This window comes from Sinocyclocheilus anshuiensis, unplaced genomic scaffold, assembly GCF_001515605.1.
Source record: "Sinocyclocheilus anshuiensis isolate Anshui unplaced genomic scaffold, SAMN03320099.WGS_v1.1 scaffold1050, whole genome shotgun sequence".
Classification (NCBI taxonomy): domain Eukaryota; kingdom Metazoa; phylum Chordata; class Actinopteri; order Cypriniformes; family Cyprinidae; genus Sinocyclocheilus; species Sinocyclocheilus anshuiensis.
In genome coordinates this window covers 54,269-61,926 of record NW_015536519.1, presented here as the reverse complement: position 1 = coordinate 61,926, position 7,658 = coordinate 54,269, and the positions used below count along the sequence as shown (strand labels likewise).

The 7,658-nt window shown below is 41.7% G+C and overlaps 1 pseudogene; it reads right to left on the bottom strand.

The window, feature by feature from the left end:
- Positions 1 to 423: 423 nt before the first annotated feature.
- LOC107693440 (uncharacterized) overlaps positions 424 to 7,658 on the bottom strand; it is a 52,690-nt pseudogene continuing 45,455 nt past the window's right edge.

The window sequence follows — 7,658 nt, the reverse complement described above, 5'->3', positions numbered from 1 at the left end:
TGCCCACTGTATATATATATATATATATATATATATATATAACATTTTCTTGATATTTTCAGATGAGTTCTTTGTACTTTTTAAACATGCTATTTCTCCAAATAAAAAGCATTTATGAAACGAATCTGTACAGCAGCTGATTGATCTCAGTCTGATTTTAACAGTCTGAGCAGCTCTTTTACATTGTACAGTGATTCATTCAGCACATGCTTTTATACAATTGAGGAACATCACAAGTAGAACAGGAGTTAAAGTCCCCCTGAAGTCAAAATTTGTATCCCTTAAAACTCATCTTTGATCATCAAAATTACATATTTAAATGTTTTTTCTTGTGAAAATAATTTTCTCATGCCTTTAAAATAGCTTGAATGTAACTTTACACCCTTGCCTTATTTACTATATGCGGATCTATGAACACGCAAATTAGCCCCACCTCCACTCAGTCACACCAGCCAGGGCCTCCTGATCCACGGATAATGACTGATAAAACTATGTTTTTACTAGTGGACAACTACAGTGGATACTGTAACAGTCGTTAAAGTTATTTACTTGATGATGTTGTGTCCTCAAAATGCCTTGAAGACTCGAATGCAGCCAAGTTTGTGTTTCTTGACGCCAGTGCCGGAGAGGTGGGTCTGACTCCGGGCTACTTTTACATTGTTGTTAATGTTAATTCGTGTGGTTAATTGTTGTACATTGGGTTATTATTCAAGTTAGCGGTTCTAAATTCACATTAAACCACAGCTTCATGGGTTTTTTGCTCTATTTTATTTTTGGTTTTGTGCTGGTAGTCCTATTTGTATATTTTGTATGCGATCTCTATGCTATGATCTCCATGTGCGCCACGTTTGTATAAATGGAGAGAGGGATATGCTAATGATAGGAATCTATCCTTTGACGTGATTGGTTATTGAATTTTGTAATGTAGCAAACCGAGGGCTGTTTCAAACCGCGTTTCTGGGACTGCCATTGGAAAACTACAGTTTAAAGGAGAAATTACTCAGCAATGGTTTTGATTAATGGATTGGCACATGGTTTGTCTAAAAGCAAATTAAAAACACCACATAGACAAATAAACAACATAAAAAACTTGATTTTCACTACAAGGGGACTTTAAATATAAGTGCTTTGTTTACAGTTGATTAGTTGGAAGAGGTGTATTTAAACTTTTTGATGGTCTCAGCAGATCAGGTGAAGATTGGTAGCTTGTTTCATGAATTCATTAATTTCAGATAATGAATTGGTAAGCATGCTCTTTCTAACCTGATAGAGGAGTTTGTCACTCTCTGGGCCAGCTAAATCAGTATTGGAGGCAAATTTCATCCTCACAAAGTTTATCACTAAAAAATACAAATGCACACAATAAGTGAACACGGACAAGTCATGGAATGAGTTTTACAAGAGAGATAATTGAGATTCTTGACATTTGGCAAGATAAACTTCAAACTTCAGTGAAAACAAGGCTGTGCGACACAAAACTGTGTCCATTTAGATTTAAACTGTTGTAAAGGAAAACTTTTGCTCCTAAATGTCTGTGAACTTACGTTGAAGCAGTTATTGTGGCTGTCTTCTACAAGTACAACACAAATGCAATTTTTTTCCCCTCACAGTGTATATGTGCGTGTATTTATTAATGTATTTAAATACATACCTGGAAAACCCCTATAGACTTCAACTTCACAGATCGTAAGATACCTATCTCCAGGAACAACGATGTTCACGTAACGTCCCTCCATATCGGGACACGAGTAGCTGTGGGATGCTCCTATTGGAATACTAGTAATCACAGCACATCTAGAGAGAGTCAAATAGATGATGGAAAACACACCAATCATTTCACACCGAATTAATGTAGACTGAAATAAAGCACCACACCGGCTTGTTGAGCAAATCTGGAAATATGAGATCTTATATCTACCTTCAAATGAACTAATGGCGGATATTTCTAGAACAGTACAGAATGGAATAGCGGTGAGCAGAAATCTCTTTTACATAATGATAATGTATAAAACTGGAGCAACATTGTTAAGCAATGGAAACAAAAATAACTGCAAAAAAGCACTGCAGCGATTGCCCCGCTCCCATAATGCACTGCAAATTACATAATTCTCTCAGACTATATCGCTAACAGTTTTAATATCTCATATTTCTAAGACTTTATATTCTCATAATTTTGAATTTATTCTCAAAATATTACGAATTGAATCTTGTATCTTTTATTTAACAATTAATTTTATTATTATGAGTATTATAATTAATTGATTTATTTATTTTTACATGCCACTAAAACACTCTCATGGCAATTCTGAACTATTTTTCATTTTGGTAAATTGGTGGCTAAGATGACTTCACATCAAATGACCACCATTAAAACAGTTTCGTTTACAGTTACGCGAGTAAATTTCTCACATGGGATTGTTGTTGCCATTGTTTTCCAGGGAGTTTCCAATGCGAATCTCTCCTCCGTCGAGTCGTTCTGGACAGCAGTCGGCTCTGTTTGTGATGATCACAGTGCTAGTATAGTAATTATCCAGCAGATCTAGCCTCCACCAAGGATTCGTCTCCGAATTTGTATGAGTACAAAATGACGCTGGACCCGGGGCGTGTTTTATTCCATCAACGGCACGATCAGCCCGATAGTATTCAAGTACAGAAGACTGAACAGCATGACCACTTAATTCCACGCTGGAAAGTGATCAAGCTCCATGTTAGGTTACATTTAAGCAAGTTAACATAAAATTAAGCAAGCAAGCATACACTACCAAGCAAAAGTTTGGAATAATTCAGATATTCTAATGTATTTGAAAGAAGTCAAGTCTGCATTTATTTAATCAGATATACAGTAAAAACAGCATTACAATTTAATATAACTAAATAATAAGTTGTTTCCACAAAAGTATCAAGCAGTACAACTGATTTCAACATTGATACTGATGTTTCAACAAATCAGCATATTAGAATGATTTCATTCTAAACTGTATAAATATAAACTATATTATATATTTTAGGGCTGTCAAGCGATTAAACATTTTAATCTGATTAATTACACCATGTGGCGATTAATAATTCTAATTAATCACACATTAATTGTTGCATTATTGTGGTAAATGAGAAAAGCATCAAATAGACATTACAAAAAGTAGCTTTAGACAGAAAATGTTTTAATTTTCTTTTCTTTTTTTTTCTTTTTTGGGTGAACTTTCCCCTTAATTCGTTTTTTTATTAATACGAGTATTTTTATGTTCACATTTTTTTAATATAGAAATATGATTTTTTTTTTTTTTTATAAAACAATACTCTAAATAAGAAACTGAAAACATTAATTCCTTCAATTTGTTCAAACGGCTGATTAATTCAGGAAAGAAGTAAATGGCTCTTTATGAAAGGGCCATTGAATGATTGGCTCCTGATTCATTCAAAACCTGCATTGAAATGAAGAAATGAATCACCAGTGTGTCCTGCTTGGAGATGTACAACAGTTCTGCTGTGGCTTTAATAGGTAAAATGCCTTGGCAAATTTGAGCAAAAACAGTCAATATTGTGTCTAAAATATAACAATGTTCAGTTCTGATTTATTGAAGTGTTGTATAACATCAATTCCTCTTCAGGAACTCGAGCTGCGTCGAAAACGCTAGGGGAACGCCTTCTGCGACCCACGCTCTGAATCACATGTGAAATCAGTCCAATAGCTGAACGGGACGTCACGGCGGATGACGTCATGACCAGGAAGCTATAAAAGCACGTGCGGCGGAGCCAGCGTCAGCTTTCTGTCATTCAGCGAAGCGCTCTGTGTGTGTCAGTCATATTTACTGTTGTCTGTCTATTGTGAGAAAAGTCTATAAGCAGCTATGTCTAAGGCTCACGCTAAGCCAAAGCATGCAAAGGGCGAGTGCAAGCCACGTTATAGGTTGTGTGTTCCTCCCTGCCCACGTTATATCACGAGTGGGGATACACACAGCCTGTGCGTGGTTGGCTTGGGAGCGAAGCACGCAGAGTCGGCTCTTGAGGGGGCCGGCTGCCCGCATTGCGAGCACCTCCCACTGCGTATGCTTCGTTCCCGGAGGGCTCTCTTTGAGGAGGGAGCCTTCGTCAGCGTTCCTCGCGGTGCTGGCCCCGCTTCCGTCGAGTTGGAGCGGCGGAGGCATTCGTGGGGTTCGCAGTTGGATCTGGCGGAGGGAATGGGTGTCGAGGTCGTGGGCCAAGCCGTTTTCAGCCCGCCTATTTATCCCGGCCTCAGATTATTAGGGGAATGTGGCAGGGCTATCTGAGCGTGGCTATAAGGCGATGCCCCGGGTTGAACAGACGCTAGCTAGCTATCTGTCCCCGGGCGTGGCATCGTCGTTAAAGGCTCCGGCACTGCCCTCCAAGCCGCTGCGCACGACATCAGTGCTGGTGGGCAAGGGGTACGCGGCAGCGAGTCAGGCCGGTGCGTGTCTGCACACAATGTCTGTGTTGAAGTAGTTACTCTCTTAAGGAAGGAGGCCATCGAGGTGGTCCCTCCGCACGAGATAGACTCCGGGTTCTACAGCCGTTACTTCATTGTTCCGAAGAAGGATGGGGGGCTGCGTCCCATTTTAGATCTGCGCCTATTGTCATGCGACTGAAGTTCAGAATGCTCACACTCAAGCAAGTCGTGTCTCAGATCAGGTCCGAGGACTGGTTTGTCACGATCGATCTGAAAGACGCATATTTCCATATCTCCATCCTTCCTCATCACAGGAAGTTCCTGAGGTTCGCTTTGGGGGGCAAAGCGTACCAATATCGTGTTCTTCCTTTCGGCCTTGCACTTTCACCCCGTACTTTCACGAAGTGTGTGGATGCCGCTCTGGCTCCGTTGCGACTCCAGGGCATCCGCATACTCAACTACATCGACGATTGATTGATTTTAGCTCGGTCAGAGCAGATGGCGGTTCGACATCGAGATGTTGTTCTCGGTCACATGAGAGAGTTGGGGTTAAGACTAAACGCCAAGAAGAGTGTGCTTTCTCCATTACAGAGAACCACCTATCTGGGCATGGTGTGGGATTCGACCACGATGCAGGCACGTTTGTCTCCTGCTCGGATCGAGTCGATCCTCACCACAGTCAAGAGAGTGAAAGAAGGCCAGTCACTCACTGTCAAGCGGTTTCAAAAACTGCTGGGTCTGATGGCAGCTGCGTCCAACGTGATTACTCTTGGCCTGCTGTACATTTCTCCCAGACCTAAGAGGTCACCATGTGTTGGTGCGCACCGACAACACAGCGGTGGTCTCATACATAAACCACCAGGGAGGTCTGCGCTCACGCCGTTTATACAAATTGGCACACCAGATCCTTGTGTGGTCCCAGGAGAGGCTCCTCTCGCCTCAGTCGGTGGATAGTGGATGCCATCTCCGTATGTTATGAGTCCTCTGATCTCCCCTCGCCGTTAGGGGTCAAGGCTCACTCGACTCGAAGTGTGGCAGCCTCTAAGGCTTTCTTAACCGGTGTGCCTATGCAGGACATCTGTAACGCTGCGGGTTGGTCCACGCCCCTTACCTTTGTTAGGTTTTATGAGCTAGACATGCGAGCCACTCCTGGCTCTTCCGTTCTCTCGCCCTAGTGGTGCAGTCTTCCACACGGGGCAGAGACTTGGAAGCCTGGCTGCGTGGGCATTCTCGTTCCCCTAGCGTTTTCGACGCAGGTCGAGTTCCTGAAGAGGAACGTCTCAGGTTACGTATGTATCCCTAGTTCCTCGAGGGAACGAGACGCTGTGTCTCGGTGCCATACTTCCAGCATCCCTGCCAGCGCTTGCTTCATTCCTAGAAGCTGACGCTGGCTCCGCCGCACGTGCTTTTATAGCTTCCTGGTCATGACGTCATCCGCCGTGACGTCCCGTTCAGCTATTGGACTGATTTCACATGTGATTCAGAGCGTGGGTCGCAGAAGGCGTTCCCCTAGCGTTTTCGACGCAGCGTCTCGTTCCCTCGAGGAACTAGGGTTACATACGTAACCTGAGACGTTTCATATTTGCACTTGTGCTATCCGGGACAAAAACAGCACTGTGAACTGAACACGCTGCTTGTTTGATATTTCTTTACACAATTTCATGCTCCTATAATGTCCTACATCATGAAGTGAGTTGTTGCCTTGCATCATGTTCATCACTGAACAACTGTATAGTTGTGTGGGACTTGAAGCGGTGTTGCAGAGTGCAGACCAATCGTGTATGACATCAAAGAACCGTGAGAGCTATAGAGAGCAGACGGATTCATATGCTTTTAAGTCACTCTCGTGGGACTGTTGTCATACACCAATCAGTCTGCGCAGCGAAGCTTAGGTTATGCATAGGTTTTCCATAAATAATTAATTAGATTAACACATTAAATTGACAGTCCTAATGTATATAAATTTGTAGGTGTCAAGAATTGCCGTTTCCATAGACTCTCACTTCACATAGAGAGAGCTGTTTTGAATCTCCAGGAATGACCACATTCAAATAACGGCCTTGCATTCCACCGCATGAGTAAGAGACTGATTGACCTGCTGGAATACCAGAAACTACCGCACATCTAGAGAGAGAGAAAGAGAGAGAGAGAGAGAGCTAAAAACCATTATATAAATATGATTTATTATAAAATTAGAATATAAAACATTAATCATTTTGCATGAATTTAAGCAATATAATAGCAGCAAAAGTCTCAATCTCTTTTTAAAATCCGTTTACATCATATTGTGCAACATGTTCATATGCTGCTCTTAAATATATAAGTAAAGGCAAATTTTTCGTCACTTGGGATTGTTGTTGCCGTTGTTCTCCAGGGAGTTTCCAATGTGAATCTCAGCTCCGTTAATTTGTTCAAAGCGGCAGTCCATCCTGTTAGTGACGATCACTTCTTGAATGATTTGTAGATCCACCATATCCAGCCTCCACCATGGGTTCATCTCGGTTTCAGTGTTTGTACAGTAAAAATCAATACCATCAATGGCATTGTTTGCCTGGAAGTAAAACGTAGATGACTGTACAGCCTTTCCCTTGATTGCAATATTCTCTAGAGAGTAAAACAAGAAAATGTTATTATGTTTTAAAATTCATCTGCACTGTATTTTTTTAATTGCATCATTAGAAAATAATCAGAACATTACTTTCTTAGAAAATTATTAATAATCTACACTGCATTGGTTTCTTCAGATAACATGTCATTTTGATCATTTCAGCTACAGATTAAAGAAACTTTAAATACCTTGCAAGTTATTTGTTGTGGCGTGAATGGCAATGGTGCCTGTTGCAGAAATAAACAGCAATGGTTATATAGGCTGTGTACAACACAGACTTCTGCAGGAGCCTTCGTGATCATCAGGCCCCCGGCGCGTCACTGCAAAAATTTCCTAGACGTCCGGGCTGGGGTTACGCTTTCATGCTACCCTGACTGGTCTACCGTATCTGGGTCACCTTGAGGGGCTTCCTGATCACCAGGATATCCCCTCTTGCTGAGGCATCGAGCGGGAGGTATAGGTGGCATTACGATAACCTTCCTGTGTAATGCTGTCTCAGGCAGTGCTGTAAACAGATGCTTGGAAAACTCTAAAATCCAAATATTATGGTAAGTGCACATGTTAAGCTTTGCGCACTTTTCTACAAATCCACATAAGTGGTAAGTGTGCACGTTATGCTTTGCGCACTTTCTAAAATCCACATAG